The following is a 23,541-nucleotide window of genomic DNA, read 5'->3' as shown; positions in this document are numbered from 1 at the left end:
TAGGACTATGTGGAGAAACTCTACATTAAAAAAAAAAAAAAAGGAAGCTGGGCGGTGGTGGCACATGCCTTTAATCCCAGTACTCAGGAGGCAGAGGCAGGTAGATTCGTGAGTTCGAGACCATCCTGGTCTACAGAGTGACTTCCATGACACCTAGGACTATGTGGAGAAACTCTACATTAAAAAAAAAAAAGAAGAAGAAGCTGGGCGGTGGTGGCGCACGCCTTTAATCTCAGCACTTGGGAGGCAGAGGCAGGCGGATTTCTGAGTTCGAGGCCAGCCTGGTCTACAGAGTGAGTTCCAGGACAGCCAGGACTACACAGAGAAACCCTGTCTTGAAAAAGCAAAAAAAAAAAAAAAAAAAAAGGATAACTAGTATTAGTGAATATTAGTGATTATCCTCAACCTTTCTGCTCAAACTCTAGAAGGAAAAAAATTTGGCAGGACACCCCTCCCCCGTCTAAACAATTATCCACAGTAATGAGACTGCACCATCAGCAATAAACAGATTAAGAATTTAAAGTGTATTGAGGGTTGGGCATATAGCTCAGTGATGAGTGTTTGCCTAACATACACTGGGCTGTGGGTTAAGCTCCCAGGATCACCTTTCCCCAACCGTCAAATCACTAAGTGTAGTATTGCGGGCCTATAATCCCAGCAAATGATAGAGGCAGGAAAACCAGGAGTTCAAGGCTAACCCTAAATACATAAAAAATGCAAGGCTAACCTGGGCTAAATGAAAACCCCATCTTTTTTTTTTTTTTTTTTTTTTTTTAAAGGAAGTTAGGGTTGTATCTGAATTGGGAAATGCTTGCCTACCAACCACAAAGCTCTGGGTTGGGTTAGCAGTACTGAATAAAGTCAGTGTAATGGTGCAAGAGGAAACTTCTAGTTCTGGAAAGTTAGTTGTGCCAAATGATGTTTTGCTGGGGCACACAGGTAAAACGATGTCTTGGTAAAACATAAGACTGTTTCTGGCTGGGCAGAGGTGGCACACGCCTTTAATCCCAGCACTTGGGAGGCAGAGACAGGCGGATTTCTGAGTTCGAGGCCAGCCTGGTCTACAGCGTGAGTTCCAGGACAGCCAGGACTACACAGAGAAACCCTGTCTGGTTCCAGTGAAAGGATGTTTGGATATAGCAGACACTTGTAAAAACTCTTGATGAAGGAGCATAAATATGATCCCACAGACAGTGGGAGAGGAGCTCTGAGCTTTGCTTTGCTCTGCCTCGCTATTCTTTACTAAAGAAAGACATGCACTTGTTTCCCTTACATAGTATTGTTGAGCTCACCTTGTGATAACATTGCCATTGAGAGAAACTCGCCAAACAACTGCTTGTGAGATTCCTATGGCAGCTTGCCGCTTCTGCGGCCTCACCTCAGGCTGGTTGGCAAGCCTGGTGCTTTCTTCAGGATTGAACTACAGCTGTCTGCTGTCTGCTTGCTGAAAGGACTGGTCTGCAGCTGCTGAATTGTACTTGGTGTTTGCTACAGAACTGAACTGCTGCCCAAGAAGATTGAGTTCGCCCCCAAAGAACTATTGCTGAATCAGTCCATTCCCCCATATCCGAATAACTTTTCTCTTCCACTACCTCTGCTGGGTGGTGGGCTAAAGGAGAGGTTGAACCCTTATTAAGAGTGGGTTGCAAAAAATTTATGCCTACAGGCACATGACTGTAATTACAGTACTTAGGAGATATAGTTCAGAAAGTAGAGATTTCAAGTTCAAGACCAGCCTAAACTACATCAGATTCTGTCTCAAAAACAATAAAGGTCCTGTGAAATGACTCAGTGGGTAAAAGTCCTTGCCAAGCAATTGTGCAAGCCTGTAACCTAAGTTTGATCCCAAGAACCCATATAAAGGTGAAAGAAGAGAACCAACTCTACAAAATTGTCCTCTGACCTTCCCTCTCTGTTGTAATGTGTGTCTGTGTGTACCTGCTTGTGTATAGAGGAAAGAAAATACCATGCCCAGTAAGTGCTCAGAATGATAGCAGCCTAGAAAAAAGAAGCCTCACTGAGATTCTCTTGCAGGCCAGCCAGGTGACCAGCACCTCGCCTCCCTTCATGGTTTCCTGGGGTTAGTATTGCAAACAAGAGGCCTAAGCCATCACAGCATTACCATGCCAAAATGCTCCTGCACAAATAGGCTCTCTGCCGGAAAGGGGCAAAACAGAACGCAGTGGCCTCGTTGCTAAGCAACCGACTCAGGAACCAGAGCTGGCTCGCTCTGGCACGCCCCTTCCGCTGACAGGAAGTGATACACACTCCAGGTGGGCAGAACTAAGGAGTGCCACCGCCTCTCTGGGGCGGGGCCTGTTGAGAGGCGGGCCTCCGGGGTAGGACCTGTGGGGGCGTGGCACACTGCCCTCTGGGCCGGGGCGGGCCGGGGCGGGCCGGGGCGCTCTAGGGAGGGGTGCTGCTCTTCAGCGTAGTCTATGCTCCTGTTCCGCCACTGTCCTCCCGAGAGACTTGGGAATGTGGATCCGGGACTCCAGGGACCGCAGTTGAACCGGCCTCTGCAGTCCTATACCACTTGCTGAGGAGCAGGATCTCGCGGACGCGTCCGAGAGCAGGTCAGGATCCGACTGGGTAACTCAACGCGCGAGCTGTTTGGGGCCAGAGCCGTCTGCGTTCGATCGCCGTCAGCTAGTGGGGGCCTGGAGCGGGTCCCGCCTCTCGGAATGCGTCGCACAGCTAAGGTCGGCCCCGCCTGAGTTCCCAGAGTAGCAGAGCACGGGGCCTGGCACCCTCAAGCGTGCGGAACTCGGCCAAACAAATCTGTGCTCCGTCGTGTCTGTTCCCTGGAGGGCGCTGTGGCGACCCGAAGCAACAGGGGTTGACATGCCAGAGGGACCCTGGGCTCCGGTGGACATGTGTTAATCTCGTGCAGTTCCTTATATCCTAACGCTCTTGGGGCCCCGCGTGTTTAGTATCAGTGATAATCAGTTCATGTTCTTCAAGTTCAGAGTCAAGGCAGTAAGGTGGGTAAGGTGAGGAGTGGTGATGGGGATGTCTTCATATTCCACCCTCACAGTTCTTTTAATGCAGCCACCTCCGTCTCCTGCTGCCTTGAATTGGAAGCAATCTTCCTGCCTCGGCCTCTCAAATGCTGGACTTTCAGGTGCTCCGTCATTACACCGAGCTGTTGTTTCTTCTGTACTGGCGTTTTTTTTTTTGTTTGTTTGTTTGTTTTTTTTGTTTTTTTTTTTTTCTCTCACTCCTTCCATTGCCTCCTTGCTCTGCTTTTCTGTTGCTTTATAACTAACGCGACGTTTATTGGTTGAAAACAATCTTTATCCTAGGTGTGGGGGTGCATACCTGTAATCCCAGAAGTTGAGGCTGAGATGTGTGAATTTGGAGTTTGAGGTCAGCCTGGGCTACAATATGAGGTCTTCTCCAAATAAAACAACCTTTATTAATCAACACTTTCTGTGGGTAGGGAAGGAGATGTAGCCCACCTAGGTGATGATGGCCCAATATCTCTTGCCAGGTTGGGGGTTCTAAATCCAAGATAGCTGACTCAAAAGACCAGTGGCAGGAGTCCTGGTTGCCTCTTTTCTGTTGGTTGGTAGCTGCCTTCCCTCGGAAGGAGTTATCTGTAAGGGAAGTGGAGTGATAGAAACCACTGTTCTTATGACCCAGTTTGGGAACTCTAACACCCTCCTCCACATTCTTTGTATATTACTAGGTACAAAGGAAGTAAGTACAGGAGAGCTTATGAAATGTGTGTGTGCATGTGAGTGTGAGTGAAGGTGTACATGAGTTACGAAAGACAAACTTGTAGGGGCTCTCCCTCCTCTATGCTCGTTCCAGAGAGTGCTCTCGTGACGTACGAATCCTCCAGTGCTGGAATTGTGTGTCACCTTCCAGAACCCTACTAACTGACCTAGCTCCCCAACTCTTCTTTTGGGAATGGAGTTTTTTGAGACAAGTTTTGCTTTTATCCCTAGCTAGCCTGGAACTCATGATATAGACCAGGCTGGCCTCAAACTAGAGGTGAGCCTCTTTGTTCTTTCAAGTATTGGGGTCTCAGAAATATGCTACCATGTCCAGCTTGTGAATGTTACAGCTTTTTTTAGAATTAGAATTCATGACTGTTTTGCCTGTGTGTGTGTGTGTGTGTGTGTGTGTGTGTGTGTGTGCGCGTGCGTGCGTGTGTGCGTGCGTGTGTGCGTGTGTGCGTGTGTGCGTGCGCGCGCGCGCGCGCGCGCACCATGGGAATGCTTGGTGCCCATGGAGGTCAGAAAATGGTGTTGGATCCTCCAGAACTGGAGTTAGATGTTGTGACCCACCATGTAAGTGCTGAGGATCGAACCTGTGAGCCACCTTTCAGCCCCTTCTGATTATATTTTAAACCATTTAAACCTTTTAAAATATATTTTATATTTTAAAAGAGGCAACCAGGACTGCAACCAGGTCCTGCCTGTGGGGAAAGGTGCCTACTTCCTCTAATGACAGTTGAAGTTTTCCACCTAACATTCACATGAGCTTTAATTTCTATGAGAATGACTAGTGGGTTGGTCTTGGTATGGGGCTTTTCCCTGGGAAGGGAAGCATTCAGCACCGGGATGACATTGAGCACTTGGAAGAGCAGACTTCCCTGTAGAAAATGGAACCAGTCTTACAGAGAAAAGCATGGTCATGGTAGTAGAAAGGGCATAGGTATTGTCACATCTAATTGACATTCTGTGCTTACAGTTGGCATTTAAAGTCACCTGATCCTGTGAGATTTCTTTAATGAACATACATGTTAGTAAATAACTCGTGTGTGTTTATGAGCACATATGCCAGTGAATAACTCTCCCAAGAGAGGCTGATGACCATATTAAGAACATTCACTCGGTGAGCACTGAAGTCTATTTTCTGCCAGCTACCACTCTGCTTTATCCTTGGGTGGGGCCAGGATTCTTAAATTTCTGGAAATCTCTGGGAGAGGACCCAGAGCAGTGTAAGAGGTGCCTGTAAAGCATCATGGGAAGTGTCCCAGTAGGTTCCGAGCACATCTGGGTTTTGCAGATACAGTAGGAGCAAGTAGAGGGGGAAGGGCAGATGAAGGGACAGGTGCAGAGCCGCAGTATGATGGGACAGGAGGAGGATGACACTGGACAGACAGGAACCAGGGATGGAAAGACCTGATGTTATTCAAGGTGTTGATTTTGTTCTGAAGTGGCAATGAGTCATTCTGGAGTTGTAAGAGGAGTAACATGACCAGCAGATATTTTGGGAACATTTGAGAAAGCTTCAGGATTCACTGTGTGAGGTTTTAAAATCTAATCTATGTGGTCTCTGGGAGGTGGATCTAGGGCTCCTGAGACAGCTCAGGGGGGAAATGCACCTGCCACCAAGCCTGGTGAGCTGACTTTGATCCTTAGATCCCACATGGCATGAGGAGAGAACTTCCAGGTGTACCTTATTCACACATTAAATAAAATGAAATAAAGAGGCGGAGCCAGATTGATGGGTTAGATGAGTTAGAATCTACAGGACCTGAGAAGCATTCCAGAATTTACCATGGATTTTACTTAAAAGTGATCTTGAAAGTGTTCTCAATCTCATTTGTAAACTCCTTCTTGGATCCTAGGTTGTCATGGTATAACACACAGAAAATGCTGACTCCTAGCTAAATAACCAGAAAATCAATCGACACTGCCAGCTGGTGTGACTCATCTCTGAAGTGGAGTATATTTTAGAATGTTCACAAGTTGAACATGCAGGAGAAGTGCTAGCTCATAGGTTTGGTTATCTGTTGACCTTAGTCAGTCTTGGTAATTAATTCACAGAGCTGGTGTTCTCTACTTTCGTGAATGAATCAATAATGTATACATTATGAAAGTTTTTTTTTAAAAAAATGATACAGCAGTCAGGCGTGATAGCACCTGCCTATAATCTAGCATTGAGGAGGTATGGGTATGAGTCTGAGGTCAGTCTCAGCCACTTTGGAAGTTGAAGGCCAGCCTGGATTATGAGACCCTGTGTAAAAAACAAACAAAAAATGGGAAACAACAAAAAAGATAAGAAGTAAATTGAGGCAAAGCTTCAAGCAAATTATTGCAAAATTAGTTAAAATTTACCTTAGTAGGGCTGGGCAGTGGTGGTGCACGCCTTTAATCCCAGCACTTGGGAGGCAGAGGCAGGTGGATTTCTGAGTTCAAGGCCAGCCTGGTCTACAGAGTGAGTTCCAGGACAGCCAGGGCTACACAGAAAAACCCTGTCTCGAAAAACAAAAACAAACAAACAAACAAAAAAAAAAACCCAAAAATTTTTATTTTAGTAGTCTCCCTACTAAATACAGGAATGAAAAGGAATAATACGGATTTATGGGGGAATTGCAGGAAATAAGTCTCATCTAGATGTCAGGGAAAAGTTTGTTCTGTGGGCTAATCTATAAGGCTTACCCGAGGCCATGAGCATCAGGTCTGCTTGTGCTGGGAAACTTTTTGTCTCTTTCAGGGAACCATGACCTTAAAATTTGTTCCCCTTTGAGAACTGGCTGAGGCTCTGTCCTTTGTTTTGAGATTGTGCTTTGTAGAGAGTCAATGGTGGCTTCCCTGTAAACGACTGAACACTAACTATCTTTGTTTCATATCTGCTTGGCTCAGCTAGAAAACCGGGTGCTGCCTAGCTGGTGTTTGTGGGTGTCTCTCAAGTGTCTCCTATCAGAGTGCAGTTGGAGAACAGGGGGCTGTCTGGAGGTGGCACAGGCCACACGGTGTAAAAGACATTCTTTGTTCTTTCCTTTGCTGCTTTTGGTTTTCAAGACAGGGTTTCTGTAACCTTGGCTGTCCTGGAACTCTGAGGCCAGCCTTGAACTCAGAGATCCACCTGCCTCCCAACTGCTGGGATTAAAGGTGTGTTCAGCTACACAGCTTGTTCTTGTTTGTTTGTTTGTTTGTTTTTCCAGATAGGGTTTCTGTGTTTAACAGAACAGGATAGTCCTGGCTATCCTGGAACTTGCTTTGTAGACCAGTCTGCCAGTCTGGCCTTGAACGCACCGAGATCAGCCTGCCTCTCCCTCTGCTGGGAATCAAGGTGTGTACCAGGATACCTAGCCTTGTTCTTGTTTTTTAAGACAAGATCTTGCTATATATACCCCAGGCTGAATTTCAACTCCCTATGATCGAGAGAGAGAGAGAGAGAGAGAGAGAGAGAGAGAGAGAGAGTGTGTGTGTGTGTGTGTTGGGGTCTTTCAATTACTGATGTATACCATCATGCCCAGATGGTAAATATATTTTTAAATTATTTGTGTGTATACTGTTAGGCTCTAGAACAAAGAGACTGAATTATCTTGTGCATCTTTTTGTCCAGAGACTTGCTCCTTATAATCTTGTGCCCATTATGGTTTCAGTGATCTTTGAGTATCCACTGTGTGTGTGGCTTGTGGGATACTGTAGATGTCTTTCTGCCATAAAACAGCTGTTGATCTGGCAGAAGATGAGGATGCACAGGACGCTTTGGATGGGAGATTTGCCTTAGTAATAGGATGCTGGCCTAGCATGTGTGAGGTTACACACCCACGAGCATGTGTGTGTGTGTGTGTGTGTGTGTGTGAGAGAGAGAGAGAGAGAGAGAGAGAGAGAGAGCATGTGTGTGTGTGACCGAGTATGTGTATGTGTCCCTTTACTTTTAGATATCAGTAAATTGGTGTTGCCATTTGTTCTGTCTGACCTAGGATTTCAGATTTCAAACCTTCCATAAGCATGAAGCAAACAGAATCCGATTGGTTTTTTATTTTCTGTTGTCACCGACTTAGAAACATAGAGCACTTGGGGAAAGGGGAAGCATATTTATTTCTTTTCTGCACCTGCCCTGTTTATGAGCTGAAGGAGCTGTTGCACAATTTTATTGTTCTGCCCCACAATCAACCTTTTCACTCAGGTCATGATAGCCTGTGTGCATGGACAGGCGTGGCAGCCCCAGGGACTTGATTGGAAGAGTGAACACTGTCTAGTTTCCTGATAGTCCACGGTGCCAGGGTGTAATCAGCTTCAAAGGCCGGCATCAGAACGATTGTGGTTTGTTTGCCCGCTTACATGATATCTAGCATAGGGTGGGGAGGTTGCTTATTAGATGCTTGTCTAGCGTGAACAAGGCACTGGTCTCAATCCTTAATTCCTAGTATTTCAGTGTGTATTTGTATACATATCTAACTATATATATTGTCTTCTGCATGTTGTGTATATTTGTACATGTTCATGAGTGTGTGCGTTCAGAGGCTACATGGACATCAAGGAATCTTTCTCAGTTCTTCTCTACTGTATTTTTTTAGATTTACTTATTTTCTGTACACGAGTGCTTTGTCTGTGTGTGTGCTTTTGTACCACGTGAGTTCCTGTTGCCCATGGAAGTCAAAAGAGTGTTGGATCCCCTGGGATTGGACTTACAGATGGTTGTGAGCTGTCATTCGTATGCTGGGAGTGGAGCCAGAGTCCTCTGGAAGAGGAGCAGCTAGCACTCTTAACAGTTGAGCCATCTCTCCAGCCCTGACAATAAATTGCTAAGAAATATATTTTAAAACAATTTTTGTGTACATGTAATTGTAGCACTTATTAAAATGGAGGCAAATTTGCATCCTAGTGAGACTGGTGTGCTTCTTTGTTTTTAACCTGTGATATTAAAGTTAAGCTGAGGTCACATGCCTTTAACCCCAGTGCTTCGGAAGTGGAGGCAGGGGCCTGTCTGTGACCTCAAGGCCAACTTGATCTACTTAGTGAGTTCGAGGCCAGACAGGGATGCACAGTGAGATCCTGTCTCAAAAATAAATATAAAAAAAATTTAAAGTAAAGACGAAGGTATAGTATCTGGTTTTCTTGTTTTGTTTTGTTTTGTTTTGTTGAGACAGGGTTTCTCTGTGTAGCCTTGGCTGTCCTGGAACTCAGAAATCCACCTGCCCCTGCCTCCCAAGTGCTGGGACTAAAGGCGTGTGCCACCAGTGCCCGGCAGTGAAGTATCTGTTAATCCTAGCACTCAGGAAGCAGAGGCAAGCAGATCCCTGTGATTTTGAGGCCAGCCTGGTCTACAGTGAATTACAGGACAGTCAGGGTAGACTGTAGAGACTGTCTCAATAAAGATTGAATATTCAATACACCAAACATTGCATCTTCAGAACTCACTGGGTTACATGATATTTTGATTTTGTAAATGCCGTATTTATATTTGCATAAATGCATAATAAAAATGCTAGAAGTATGTTTAGAGCCATCTAAGAAATTATAGAAATTTAGTCCTCATGTGAAACTGGGATTCTTTTGGGATTGTTTGTTTTCACTGTAGGGTCTTAATGTAGCTCTGGCTAGCCCTGAACTTGCTATGTAGCCAAGGCTGATCCCAATCCTTGTGCTTTCTGCCCCTATCTCCCAAGTGCTGGGATTATAGTGTTTACCACTGTACCTGGTCTTGTTTTTCTAATAACCAAATGTCCAGACTCTAGTTGTTAGTGTAGACCCTACCAGTGTCTTAGGGACCGTACCTGGCTCAGTTTCCCTGAGCTGGAATCCGTACCAGGTTTTCTTGGCAGCCAGACCTTGGGAAGCTTTGTCTGGTCCTCCAGGTATTTTTTAATGACTACAGCAAAGGAAAACATTAATACCTCCCTGGCAGTGATGAACACATCTTTGAACCAGTCTCATGATGCCTGTTTGCAAAGCCGAGTGAAATATGAGCTGGCTGGCTTTAGCTTTGTTGCTCTTGAGGTCTTTAATAACTGTCTTCATTTGTTGATGTCTGAGTAGAGTCCTACCAAGAAGGTCCTTAGGGATTTATATTATGGGTGCCATAAAGGAATTTCTCAGCAGTCCTTTCATTTTTCAAAGACTTTCCTTTCCAAGCTCAGCCTGCACTCACCCTTTCTGCAGCAGGGAATTAAATCCAGCGATGAACTCACCAACTGTCCCTTCCGTGTTTAAGCTGTCACCAGGGTCTGGCCTGAGTGATCCTTCCTTGGTGAGCTGTGGTCTTCCGTCTCAGCACTGAGTATCTGTGGGTCCCATTGCTGATGAGTTAGGCTGTATTGTTTTTCTCCACTCTGAAAAGGGAAGTGACTGCAGAGGGTGGCTTTCAAGAAGCCAGTAATTATTCAGGGATAAAGAGCTGTGGCAGGCCAGTGGCTTGGCAGTTCTTGGACTATGTCCCTGAGTTACTACAAAACCCCTCCATTAACGATATCCTTCCATCCACAAGCTAAGCAAAACAAAAGGTTCCTGTCTTTGGAGCAAAACAGCCTCATAGGATGGGGGCCTGGAGGCATTGGCTAAGGCTCCCAGGGCAGCTGCTGATTCCTCCTGAACTCGGGTGAACCTCTGACTCCACCTCCTCATGTGAAGGGTTTCCTTTACTTTTTAAAATTATGTTCTGTTTGGAACTAATTATGTAAACAAAAGATACCATAAAAATAGTGTAGTGGCCGGGCGGTGGTGGCGCACGCCTTTAATCCCAGCACTTGGGAGGCAGAGGCAGGTGGATTTCTGAGTTCGAGGCCAGTCTGGTCAACAGAGTGAGTTCCAGGACAGCCAGAGCTACACAGAAAAACCCTGTCTCGAAAAACCAAAAAAAAAAAAAAAAGCGTAGTGTTGTCTTGACTCTCCTGAACCTCGATGGTAATGTCGTGAGCACGAAACTGGACATCTTGCCTTCTACAGGAAGTCCTCTGTTGTACAGTGTCTGTTAATACAAGGACGGTTATTTCATCAGCCTGCCAGCCTGACTGTAGGTGGTACTGACGTGCCCATCAGGATGCCAGTCTGTACCTCAGGACACAGAGACACTCCCTGTCTCTTAAACATGCCCCTTGTGCCAGGCAGAAGAAGAAGAACTGTCGCTGGCCATTACTGTGCTGCAGCAAACAGTGGAATTGTGTAGTTCACTCTTAGAAACTCAGCCCAGGCAGTGATTCTGGGAGAAACGGGTGTTGAGCACTATTGTCTTGCAGTGAGGGGGAAGAAATGCTTCCTCTCTCCATCTGTCTGGCTCAGGGACATTTTAGGGATAAATAAATGATTTTATTTGATTTAGGCCTAGAGTCTCGCAGTGCTTGGTTCTTTAGTTTTCTCTCAGAAGAGAAACTTAGAAAGAGAGATCGCAGTGGGACTGGAGAGATAGCTTGGCGATGAAGAACACTTGCTGCTCTTGCAGAGGACCTGGGTTCAGTTCCCAGTACCCACATGGCAGCTCACCACCATTGTAACTCCAATTCCAGGGGATCCAATGCCAGCTTCTAGCTGTTGTGGGCATCAAGCAAACACGTGGTATACAGACATGTGTATAATTCATCCAAAATACTTACATATATAAAATTTTAAAAATATATTTTTAGTACTGGGCAGTGGTGACTCACGCCTTTAATCCCGGCGCTTGAGAGGCAGAGGCAGGTGGATTTCTGAGTTTGAGGCCAGCCTGGTCTACAAAGTGAGTTCCAGGACAGCCAGGGTTACACAGAGAAACCCTGTCTCAAAAAACCAAACAAACAAACTATATATATAAAATCGCATCTTTCACCAAGTATTTATCTTTTTACTTTTTATTATCCCAACACTTCTAGGCAGAGGCAGGTGGGCAGGTGGATCTCTGTGAGTTCAAGGCCAGTCTGATCCACAAAGTGAGTTCCAGAACAGCCAGAGCTACATGGTGAGAACCTATCTCTAAAAACAAACAAACCAGCAATTGTTGCTCTTGCAGTGAACCCAGGTTCAGTTCCCAGATCTCCCATGGCAGCTCGCAACTATCGGTAACTCTGGTTCCAAAGACTTGGACGCCCTTTTTTGATCTTGGTGCTCCATGGATATATCCATCCATTCAGATAGATGACACATATCCACATAAAATAAATCTTTAAAAAACCTTTTAAGCCTTAGAAGTTTATTAATAATTAGTAGGCAAGCTAATTAAGCTCTTGTTATCTATCTAGTGTGTGTGTTTAGGTGTAGAGGGGGCATATGTGTCATGGTGCACGTATGGAGGTCAAAAAGCCAAGGTTTGTGAAGTCTGCTCTTTCCTTCCACTTCCCGGATCCAACTCAGTTCTCTTGGGATACTCAAGGAAGTGCCCTTACCCACTGAGCCATCCCACCCACCCTTGAAGTTTTTTTTTACTTTATCATTGAGTACCTCTCAAGGTTTCTGTCCTGGCTCCTTTTCATGGGAAACCTTAAAATTTCCAAAGACATCCCAGGTAGAATTGAATACCTCTCTCCTGTGAGTCATTTGTTATAGACTCCAGTATAAAAACAGCTCTGTGAAGCTAGCCTTTGTCTAGGATGAGAGCTGTGGCCTTTGGGCATGGCCCTCAGTAAACCATGGAGGGCTGTGACCACATGGCTAGTCCAGCAGAACTTAGAACCCCAGGGCTGATATGTTTATATAGACCGTGACTTATTTGCAATAGCTCAAAGTAGAAACACTCAAATATCCCTCAGTGCACATCTGAGCAAACTGCAGATTCCATGGCATGGGCTGCTCAGCCCTGAAAGGAGGAGACTGCCAATCCCTGTGCCTACGTGGGTGGGCCTCATTATACTGAACAGAAAACAGCTTCAAAGTTCACATGCCATGATCCACTAATTCTCTGAAGACAATATTTAGAAATGGAGGGTTCAGCTGGGCATGATGGGCGTGCCTGCCTTTAATGGTAGCACTTTTGGCGGACCAGGAACTCACGGTCACCCTTGACTATACAGGCAGCTCTGGACTAGACTAACTTACTTTAGCACATTTAATTAGAGACAGACAGAGAGAGAGAGAGAGAGAGAGAGAGAGAGAGAGAGAGAGAGAGAGAGATCAGCAAGTAAAAGTTCCTGTCACACAAACCTGGTGACTTGAGTCTAACCTGTACAAGCCATAGGAAGAGAGACCCCCCCCTTTTTTTTTTTTTTTTTTTTTTTTGATTGTTTTTGTTTTTCAAGATAGGGTTTCTCTGTGTAGCCCTGGCTGTCCTGGAACTCGAGATATACCTGCCTCTGCATCCCGAGGGCTAGAACTGAAGGCTTTCGCCACCACTGCCTGACTCCTATTTTTTGGTTTTGGTTTCTTTCCTTTTTTGTTTTGTTTTTAATTAAAATTTATGAGACTGGAGAAATGGCTTAGTGGTTCAAAGCACCAGCTGCTCTTTCAGAAGACCCAGGTTTTATTTCCAGCGCCCACATGGCAGATTACACCCCGCCCCCCCAACTTCAGTTCCAAGGGATCCAATACTGTCTTCTGGTTTCAAGTGTATGTGATGCACACACTACAGGCAGGCAAACACTCATCCACATAAAACGTAGTTTCAACCTTTTTAAAAATGATGTGTGTTAAGTTTCAAATCTGGGACTAGTGGCTGAGGTGCTATCTAACATATTAAACCAAACCTGGCCTCCAGGTTCTCCCAGCATCCCTCAGTCCCTACCTGTTGCAGGGCACGGCTAGCATACCTGCCTTCTACCCTGTTCCCCTTCCCCAAGAGGCTCTTCCCTATGTAACCCAGACATTTCAGTTACCTACCCTTTGGTACCTTTGGCCTTTGGCTGCTGTATTTGGTTCCCCTCTGTCCTCTCTTCCCCTCTCCCACAGGGTTCAGGATCATGACCACTCTGGACTCTCCCTGCTGTCTCCACCTCTGGCTCTCCCACATATCTGTAATAAACTTTCTCCTCCATCATACCTATGAGTGGTGTGTCATTTCCTTTTCTTTTTATTTCCTTTAAAAAACAAACAAACAAACAAACAAAAAAAAAAAACAACTCAGTGTGTATGGGGTTTTTTGCCTGCATGTATAGCTGTGAACCACACACATGCAGTACCCAAGGGGGCCAGAAGAGGGCACTGGATCCCTTGGAACTGGACATACAGTTGTGAGCACCATGCAGGTGCTGGGAATTGGTTCTCTACAGGAGCATCAAGTACCCTTAACTGCTAAGCCATCTTTCTAGGCTAAGAAGCAATTCTTAAATGTTGTCTTTTTGACCTCTACATGCCTGCATTCAGACACACAACAATAATAAATTAACTAAAGAAAACACAGTTCTGATGTATACAAATCTAAATCAAAATTCAACAGTTGTGGATAGGATTCAATTATATATTTATCTAATCCAGCATAAATCCATGGGTTTACATAAATAATTTTAAATTAACGTTTAAAATGGAAATGTCACTGGGCAGATGTGTAGTTGAAGACTGTTTAGAAAATCAGAATCAAAAAAAGATAATCAAACTGTCAGATACAAATTGAGAAATAATTTAGACACAAATAAGGAAATAGAACAAGCATTGAAATGAAGAAGCATAACATTTTTTCCCACCTGCCTTAGCCTGGCTGATGCCTCTGGCTATGTTCTTTCACATGGCCGCCTCACAGTGTTACCATTCTGTGCGTGCGTGTGTGTGTGTGTGTGTGTGTGTGTGTGTGTGTGTGTGTGTATGTGTGTGCATGCGTTTATGTATATGTGCATGCAGAGACCAGAGGTCAGCCTCTAGTGTTGTTCTCCGGGAGCTGTCCTTCTTTTTAAGGTCATGACTGGGACCTGCTGCTCTCCATTTCGACTAGGAGCCTCAGGGCTCCTGACTCCACCTCCCTAGTGTTAGGGTTACAAAGCTTGCTTAGCTAGCATTTTACATGGATTTGGAGGGCAAACTTGGGACCTCATACTTGATTGGCTAGGCCTCTACTGACTGACCTACCTACCCAGTTTCCCCCTCCTCTTTCTTTCTTCCTTCCTTCCTTCTTCTTTTTTTTTTTTTTTTTTTTTTATTTTTTTTTTTAGTTTTTTTCGAGACAGGGTTTCTCTGTATAGCCCTGGCTGTCCTGGAACTCACTCTGTAGACCAGGCTGCCCTCGAACTCAGAAATCCACCTGCCTCTGCCTCCCAAGTGCTGGGATTAAAGGCGTGCACCACCACCACCCGGCTCTTTCTTTCTTTCTCTTTCTTTTTCTACTTTAAGACAGTCTCTCATGAAGCTCACTATGTAGCTCATAGGAAGGCATTATAAAGAGGAATCTGTCCTTGAACTCACAGAGATCCATCTGCCTCTGCTTCCTGAATGCTGGGATTAAAGGCATGTATGTGCCACCACAGGTGGCCTTTTTTTTTTTTTATTTTTCGATAGGGTTTGATGTATTTAGTCAGCCTTACGCTCATTGTGTGGACAAGAACAGCCGTGAACCTCTGCCAAGTGCTGGCATCTCGTGTGTCAGCCACGCCTGACTTCTCTCTTTGAGGAGGAACCATTTCTACAGTCATTTTGTTCCATAATCCCTACTCTGGTGAATATTTGATCCTCTTTGCTTCTGTCTCATCAGGATTTATTGAAAAAGCTGCTTACCCAGTTTTCAGTGGCCTTCCTAAATGCTGCCAAATGCCTTCTAGAGTGCTTTAATAACTGGTAGGGAAGTGTCTAGTTAAATTTGTTATTTGTTATTGTTGCTTTGTTTACAAGGCAATACACAAATAGCTTTCATGTCTGAACCAGTATTCCAAGTCTTGACCACACCCAGCTCGGCATTCACATCTCTGTGGCCACGCTCACACCCAGCTCAGCTCCCAGATGGAGGCTGAGTAACATAGAATCACGACTTTCTCTTTTTGGAGGTCAGGACAGGATTAAAGCTATGGCTTGCAGCATGCTAAACATGTCCTCTGTATCTCTAAGCTACATCTCCAGTGTGCCTGTGAGCTGGTGCTTGCTCTCTCTTTCTCTCTCTCTCTCTCTCTCCTCTCCCAGACCACCTCTGTGTTTCATTTGACTGAAGGCTTCCTGCACAAACCTGCCCTGTGAAGGAAGATGGTGCAGATGCTGAGTTCCTGGCTGCTTCACCTCCACCCTTCAATCACTAGGATTACAGACTCGCACTGTCTTATCTGGGCCATCATTGAGTTATTCAGTTATGTTTATATTTTATAGCTTTCTTAAATTTATATTTTATTTTATTGTGTATTGGTGTTTTGACTGCACATGTGTCTGTGTAGCACAAAAATACAGTGCCCATGGAGGCCAGGACCACAGCTGTGGCTCAGTGGAGCCCACTGGGCCCCTGTACAGGAAACCCTCGCTTCAGTCTCTAGTGTCACAAATAAAACGATAGGGCGTCCTTCCCTCTCCAGCCCTGCATTCCTTGTCACAAGCTTGCCTTTTGGTCCTGGGTTTCTAGGTCTGGTGGGTTCCCAGGTGAGGCTACCCTCACTGTACCCAAGAGTCTAGTGAGAAGGTCCAGCTTCAGCCTGGGAATCTGGAGATGGCTCATGCAGCCTTGCTGCTCCCTGGACGATGGCTATCAGCAGCAAGTGAGTGTGTCCTACTTTCTAGGCCTCTGTTTCCTATCTGTAGAGTGGGATGCCCTGCTGCTGCCGTGTCCCATCACCCGAGGGCAGGACAAAGCATGCAGTTAGCCTGTGTCAGGGACTCTCAGGACTCCTTCAATGCCCAAGCAGAGTAAGGGCTTACTTCCTCTCTGCCACACACACTGCACCAGTGCCTCCTGTAGAAACTGATTTTCACATAAGAATAAACCCTGCAGGCGAGTTGAAGTGCTGTCTTAATTTTTCTTGCTGTATCATCATCATCATCATCATCATCATCATCATCATCATGTGTTCACTTGTGCACCAGCCACAGAGCATGTGTGACAGTCAGAGGATGGGCTCCTCCCACTGTGGTCCAGGGATTGAGCTCAGGTCATCAGGCTTGTGCAGCGAGCAAGAACCTTTACCACAGAGCCACTTCTACAGCTGTATTTATGATTTAAAAAAAATACTTTTAAGTGATGAGCATTGAGCCCCTGGCCTCTTAAATATTAGGCAAATATTCTGCCATTGAGCCACAGCCACAAACCCCACACATTTTCCTTCTTTCTATTGGGGGAGGGGGGACTGTCCTGGAACTCACTCATTAGACCAGGCTAAACTCGACTGTAGAACTCTGCCTGCCTCTGCCTCCTCAGTGCTGGGATTGAAGGGTGAGCCATTGCATCTGTCTCTCTACGAATTTAGTATCTACGGTTTAGTATCTACAAATTTTTAAAGATTTAAAAATTTTACTTTGTGTCTGTGAATGTTTTGTCCGCAAAAACTGTGTGCGCCTGCTGGGTCCTCTGGAACTAGGGTTTAGACCGTTGTAAACCATTGTGTGGGCCAGGAATCAGTTAGGGCAGGCCACCTCTCTAGCCTGTATCAACAAGTTTTAATAGTAAATATATGATTACTGCAGAAACCATACATGCTCTTTTAATGTCACCAGTGTACCAGGTGTGGCACTCACACTTAATCTCCACACTCTGGAGGCGGAGACAGGTGGATTTCTGAGTTTCAGGCCAGCCTAGTCTTTATAGGAGTTTGCAGGATAGCCAGGGCTACATAGAAAGGCCCTTTCTCAACAAAACAAAACAAAAAACAAAAAACAGGGTGAGGAAGGGAGGGGAAAGGATATCAAGGATCAAAGAAAAGAAAGAAACTAGGTCCATCATGTACCTCCATGCCTTATTGTGGTTGATTTTTTTTTCTTGTGTGTGTATGTGCCATAGTGCATGTGGACACGTTTGCAGGAGCTTATCTCTTGTCCTGCTCTGTGAAGCCCAGGGATCAAATTGAGACTGTCAAGCTTGGTGGCAAGGGTCTGCCCGATGGGCCTTCTAGCAACCCCTATTTTTTTCTTTCTGGGATGGTGTCTTGCGTGGCCAGTTTAAAGCCTGGCTTTAAACTTGCTGTATAGGTGAGCGTGACTTTGAACTTGTGATGCCTTTGCTTCTGTGACCCTCCCCTGGATCACAGGCGTATACTTACCATGCCCAGTCCGTGTGGTGCTGTGCTGGGGATCAAACTCAGGGATTCATGCATCCAGGCAAACACCCTGCCGGTTCAGCTCCATGCTTGGCCTTTGAGTACCAATGTGCAACAAGGTCTGGGACAACACTTCGTGCTGGGCACAGGAGGAAGGTGACACGATGGCGGTGAAAGCTGGGTGGTTAACTGGTGGTATGGAGAGCCACTGTCATCTCAGGCACAGGGAGTTCCTGACTTTTTGCCAGATTTTCTTAATTCTACTTGTTGCCAGGAGGCCTTTCTGTCAGCCTCCTCCTCTGTTGCTTTGACTCCTCCTGCTGTTTCTACAGAAAGCTTGGTCTTCAGGGCCCCACAGCTCCTCCCCCAGACATTAATCCTCTGAATTTTGGAGTCAGGGTCTCTCTGTTGAGCAGGCTGGCTCCAAACTTCAGAGTAGTTGGGACTATTGCTGGATGCCTTGGTTCTGCCAAAATAAAATATTTTTATAATTTTCTAGTTTAACTGTCCTCTTTGTTAGCCATTTATTCCTAATAAAAAGGCATCAATAGTACTAAAAGGGAAAAAGAAAACTAAATAAACAAAAATGTTACTTACCTAGGCATAGTAGTGAGTACCTGTTTTCCCCAGCACCTGACAGGCAGAGGCTGGCAAATCTCTGGGTTCCACACCAGCCAGAACCCAGAGTTCTACATAGTGAGAACCAGCGCAAAAAAAAAAAATCACTAATACACATAATATGTTCACATTTAATCTCTTTGGAGTTTATGTTGATTGATTGGGATTTTATTTTATTGAGGATTTTTATTTATTTGTTTTCTGTCAGGATCATGCATAGCTAGCCTAGGCTAGCCTCAAACTCATTTAATAGTGAGGATGACTTAAACCCCTTACCCTCCCGATTCCTCCTCCCAGGCGCTGGGATTACACGTGTGCACTATCACCGCTGACTTTACTGAGAATCTTTAAGCTAGTTTTTCTTGTTTTGTTTTGTCTTTTCAAGACAGGATGTCTCTGTATAACAGCCATGGCTGTCCTGGAACTCACTTTGTAGACCAGGCTGGCACCTACCTTTAGCCCAGTACGCGGCAACAGCAGATGATTCTCTCTGAGTTTGGGGCCAGCCTGGTCTGTATAATGATACCAGGCCAGTTAGTATTTCATGTGAGACCTTGTCTCAAAACTACCACCCACTCCAAAAACAACCAAAGAAACAAATAAGAGGAAAAGAGGGGTCATGCAGTAGCTCAGTGCTATGGCTAGGGTAGACAAGGTCTTAGGGTTCAGTCTCCAGAACCTTTCGTGCGTGTGCACACACACACACACACACTATAGTACTGTACCAATGAGGATATAGGTCTGTACTTAGAGCAACAAAGTTTCCTGAGAATTCCTGCCAAAAAGACCGACTCCAGACACAAGTTGGGTGTGCCGATTCAAGGGAGGCCGTCCCCTCTTCCTCTGTGCACCTCTCCTGGTTGGCAGTAAGGAGATGAGTCCCCACTATGGAGTGAGGAGAAATGTATTCATTCTCTGATTGAATGAGCTGTATTGGCTAAATTGATGGTACCTAATGGGGCTGGACAAACAAGGGCAGGCCCTCAACAGTCCCTCTCCACCTGGCTGCTCCCAGAGACCCTGGAGAACATTAATCATGAGCCCGACTCAGACCCCACCTGAGGGGCTATTAGATAATATGCATCAGGTGGCTGTAGTGTGGATCGCTGTGGCAGGGCCTGCTGCAGCCATGGGTGACCTGAAATGCATTTACTGAAGGCTTTTTAACCCCTTAGGTCTGCCTGGGCTTATGAAGACAAAGACCCCCCAAGACCAATGAGCAGGTGTCCCAGCAGTTGGCCAAGATCGTCTGTTGAGCACGCCCTCAGGTGCCCCACCTACCAGGTAGGTCTGGGAAATGTGAACCTTGAGGACAGATGGGCTGTGTTTTCAAACTCCTAGCACCCTGGCTGACGTCCAGTGTGTGAGGCTTTTTGTTTTTGAGATGAGGTCTTGTTCTGTAGCTACTCTGGCCTTCTACAAGGACAGTCCCCTGCTTCAGCCTCCCCATGCCAATAGTGCAGGTATGAGCCGCCAGGCCTGGCTTGGTGCATGAAGCTTATCTACACAGCACCAAAGATGCTCCGGCTTCTGACAGGTGATGACGGCAGCCAAGCTCAGGCTGGCGTTTCCTGCACAGAGTGTGAGGCTTCCAGGGCTTTAAAGATAGAATCCGAAATGTTAGCATGTGGCATGTAACATTTGGTCCTCTTTGCTTTGCCAAAGACACACTTCAGATGTTCCTTCCCTGTGTTCGTGGTGCTGCTTGCTGAAGCTCTGCTTTTCTCCGGGCCTGCAGCTCACCCGTGGGCCCTGCTGTTGGCCCTTGCCAGGTGCAGTTGCTGACTTTTCCCCTGGTTATCTTTCCCTGTGGCCGGCTGCCCCGCCCCGCCCGTCTCAGGTGCCCGGGCTTAATGAGGTGCTAGGCATGACTCAGTGTTTGATTTTCCTTGTGTCCCGCTCATTACCTTTGATAGGAAAACCTCTTCTGACCTTCAAGAAGAGAGCACTCAGTGCTCAGGAGAGTGTACACAGTCTCGTTTGCGATGAAAGATATAACATGAGAGCACATGATTGAAACCCCCAACAGTGGAGACTGTGAGCTTGAGGCCAGCCTGAGTTGCATAGTGTGACCCTATCTCAGAAAACAAACCAAACAGAACAGAAGCCATGGAACTGGAGAGGTTGGTCAGCTCTTAAGAGCGGTTGCTGTTCTTCCAGAGGACCAAGGTTCAATTCCCAGCTGACACGAGATGTGTGCCACCACTGCCCAGCCCAGTATTAAAATAATTAGTATTATTTTAATATTATTTTAAGTTGGCACTGAGGAGGCACAGGCAGGCGGATCTATGAGTTCAAAGTAAACATAGTCTTCCATAGTGAGTTCCCAGCCAGCCAGGACTAAATAGTGAGACCTTATCTCATGAAAAGAGTTTCATTAAAATTGGAGTCTAGATCTTAAGTTGTTGTGTGTAGCTTCTGCTACCCCACCTAAACTGGGAACAGGCTGAGCTCCCAGCCCCCACCCAGCTTCCTTTGAATTCATGGATAAAAGGCACAGACACACACATTGTTCATTTTCAACTTGCCTTGGCACAATTGCTGGGCTTTATTAAACTCCCAAGGGCAGTGTGCCCTTCTCAACACTCTGAGCTCCGCACCTCCCACCTGCCCTAACTTCAGTGCTCAGTACATCTAGTCCCTGCTAAACAGCCCCGACTGCTCGCCTGTAGGAGTCTCTGTCTCCAGATCTCCCATGGCTGGTCAACTTTTCCATGAGAAGCATGGCGAACTCTGTCTCTCCTCCCTTGTATCGCTCCTCTGCTTACCTCCAGGGCCTAGAAGTCCTGTCTGTTCCCTTTGCTCGGCAGGTGGCTCATGGCTTCTTTACTGACAGATCAGGAATTAATTAGTGAAGACGACCTTAGCATTAGAACCGCCCTACATTATGTGACAGACTTTGGGGGAAACAGCTAAGCCCAAAATGGGGTGAACCAGTAAGTTTTTCTTGGTTACTAACAAGACTGAAAAGCAGATGAAAGCCCCTCCCTTCTCTCTCTGCCCCCCCCCCCCAAAAAAAACCCTCAGGCAGTGATACAGGGGAGCTCTGGCTCTGGAGAGCTCTCTGCACAGCTGCAGGCAGCAGGTCTGAGATTCTCCTGAGGACTTGCTTGGTTTTACCACAGTCATCTTCCCCAGGAGCTGTTTTCTCTTTCTGTAAAGCTCAGAGGAATCCTTCCAGAATCTTACAAATGTCCACTTTGCCTCCCCACCCCTCCTGAAGAGAATGTCTTCGTCTAGGTAGTCCATTTGTGAGGGCGTTGGCTCCGTCAGACCGACACACATCCCCTTTCCCATCTACATGTCTGACTTAGGAGCAGGTGGGACTTGGCTAGGGAAGGACGCTAGTGGACCTTTTTGTGTGAGGAAGTTGCGGTGTCTGGTCAGCTGGAGCTGAAGAATCAGGTGTGATTAACAAAAGACCAAAACCACTAAAGTAAAGTTAATTGTCCCCACTTTGTTTCTGGGGGACAATTGATGCTAGTTAGCTGGAGCTGAGCAATTAGAAGGAATTAAGAAGAGACCAGCCTCATTGAGTTAAAGTCTTCTGGGAAGTGTTACCTCAGGGTCAGCAATCAGAAGCTGGGTTCCAGAGGCAGCCAAGGAAGGTAGTACCTCAGGCTGGTCCTACTGAACTGAGTGGTATAAGAATCATTAAAGTGGAACTGGTTTTGAAGGCATCGAGGTCATGGAGGACAGGTGAGGCTTGGCACTGGAACAGGCCAGGAGAGGCAATCCATGAAAAGTGCGGCAGCCTTAGTGGCAGTTGAAGGCCCAGGACTGAAGGGACCATACAGAGAAGTTGAGGCTCCGCACCCTGAAGTAGCCCCAGAGGTTGTTAGTGAAAGTGCCGCCCCGTTGCCACAGAAGACCCCAGCACCCACAGAAGGCCCCAGCACTTTGGAGATGGCAGATGCAGTGGAGCCTGCCTGAGCTTAGAAGACAAGCTGTGTGCTGCAGAGGACTGCGCTGGGGAAGTGACCCAAGCCCCTTGCAGGAGCCCAGAAGAATGTGAAGGAATCCCAAACATTGGACTTGAGTTATTCACACTGGTAGTTTGGTTTTGCTGTGTTCAGACTGTGACTGTGCCCTGCTTCTTCACTCTTTTGTTTTGTTTGCTCGCTCACTTGCTTGTTTTATTTCATTCTGAGACAGGGTTTCCCTGTAGCCTTGGCTATCCTGGAACTCTGTAGACCAAACTGATTCTGCTGGGATGAAAAATGAGTGCTGCCCCCACCCCCCCCAACACACACACACAGGCACACTCACTTTCTTCCCTCTCAGAGTAAGAGGGCACTTAATTTGGTTTTGATTTTACAGGAGCCCACAGTTGAAAGATCTTTAACTTTTTAAAAAAATGGGATTTTGGAGTGTTTTTTTAGACTTATTTATTCATTATTGCATATGAGCACACTGTCGCTGTCTTCAGACACACCAGAAGAGGGCATCAGATCCCATTACAGACAGTTGTGAGCTACCATGTGGTTGCTGGGAATTGAACTCAGGACCTCTGGAAGAGCAGTCAGTGCTCTTAACCACTGAGCCATCTCTCCAGCCCGTGAAATGTTTTATGTTGTATGTTTTTATTAATGTGTAATATTTGGAGGTGATGAACAAGAAAGGAAAGGCTGTGACTTAACAGCGATGCGTTTGTGTGTCGAGTTGACAAGGAATCAGTTGTCCTGGATAGTTTTATGTCAAGGGGACAAAAACTAGAGTTATTGGAGAAGAAGGATCCTTAATTAAGGAAATGCCTCCTTAAGATTGGGCAAGCACCTGGTACATTTTCTTAGAGACTGATATGGGGGGGCCCAGCCCATTATGGGAGTTGCCATCCCTGGGCAGGTGTCTTGGGTTCTATAAGAAAGCAGGCTGAATGCACCTTTAATCCCAGCACTCGAGGTAAAGTCTAGTAGATCTCTGAGTTCAAGGCCAGTCTGGTCTACAGAGTGGGAGCAAGTTCCAGGACAGCCGGGACTACACAGAAAAAGCATCTCACAAACAAACAAACAAACAAAACAAGGAAAGGAACAAAAAGAAAGAAAGCAGTCTGAGCAAGCCATGGGGAGCAAGCCAGCAAGCAGCACCACTACTCCATGGCCTCTGCATCAGCTCCTGGCTCCCTCAGTGACCGGCTACAGTGCGGAGTTAACTAAGCCCTTGCCTCTCCGTCTTGCTTT

The 23,541-nt window shown here is 46.1% G+C and overlaps 1 protein-coding gene across 2 annotated transcripts in view; it reads left to right on the top strand.

The window, feature by feature from the left end:
* The first annotated feature begins 2,264 nt into the window (after positions 1 to 2,264).
* Positions 2,265 to 23,541, top strand: part of Fam234a (family with sequence similarity 234 member A) — a 29,437-nt gene continuing 8,160 nt past the window's right edge. The window contains exons 1-2 of one of the 2 annotated variants that reach the window (XM_034506522.2): positions 2,265 to 2,576; positions 19,537 to 19,645. The gene's annotated coding sequence lies outside the window, so the exon portion shown is untranslated. Of the gene's footprint in view, positions 2,577 to 2,821; positions 2,985 to 19,536; positions 19,646 to 23,541 lie in introns of those variants that run through there. The other variant, XM_034506523.2, reaches the window with a different exon arrangement.

This window comes from Arvicanthis niloticus, chromosome 6, assembly GCF_011762505.2.
Source record: "Arvicanthis niloticus isolate mArvNil1 chromosome 6, mArvNil1.pat.X, whole genome shotgun sequence".
Lineage (NCBI taxonomy): Eukaryota > Metazoa > Chordata > Mammalia > Rodentia > Muridae > Arvicanthis > Arvicanthis niloticus.
Note: the sequence above shows the minus strand (reverse complement) of the source record. Positions and strands in the feature narration are given on the sequence as shown.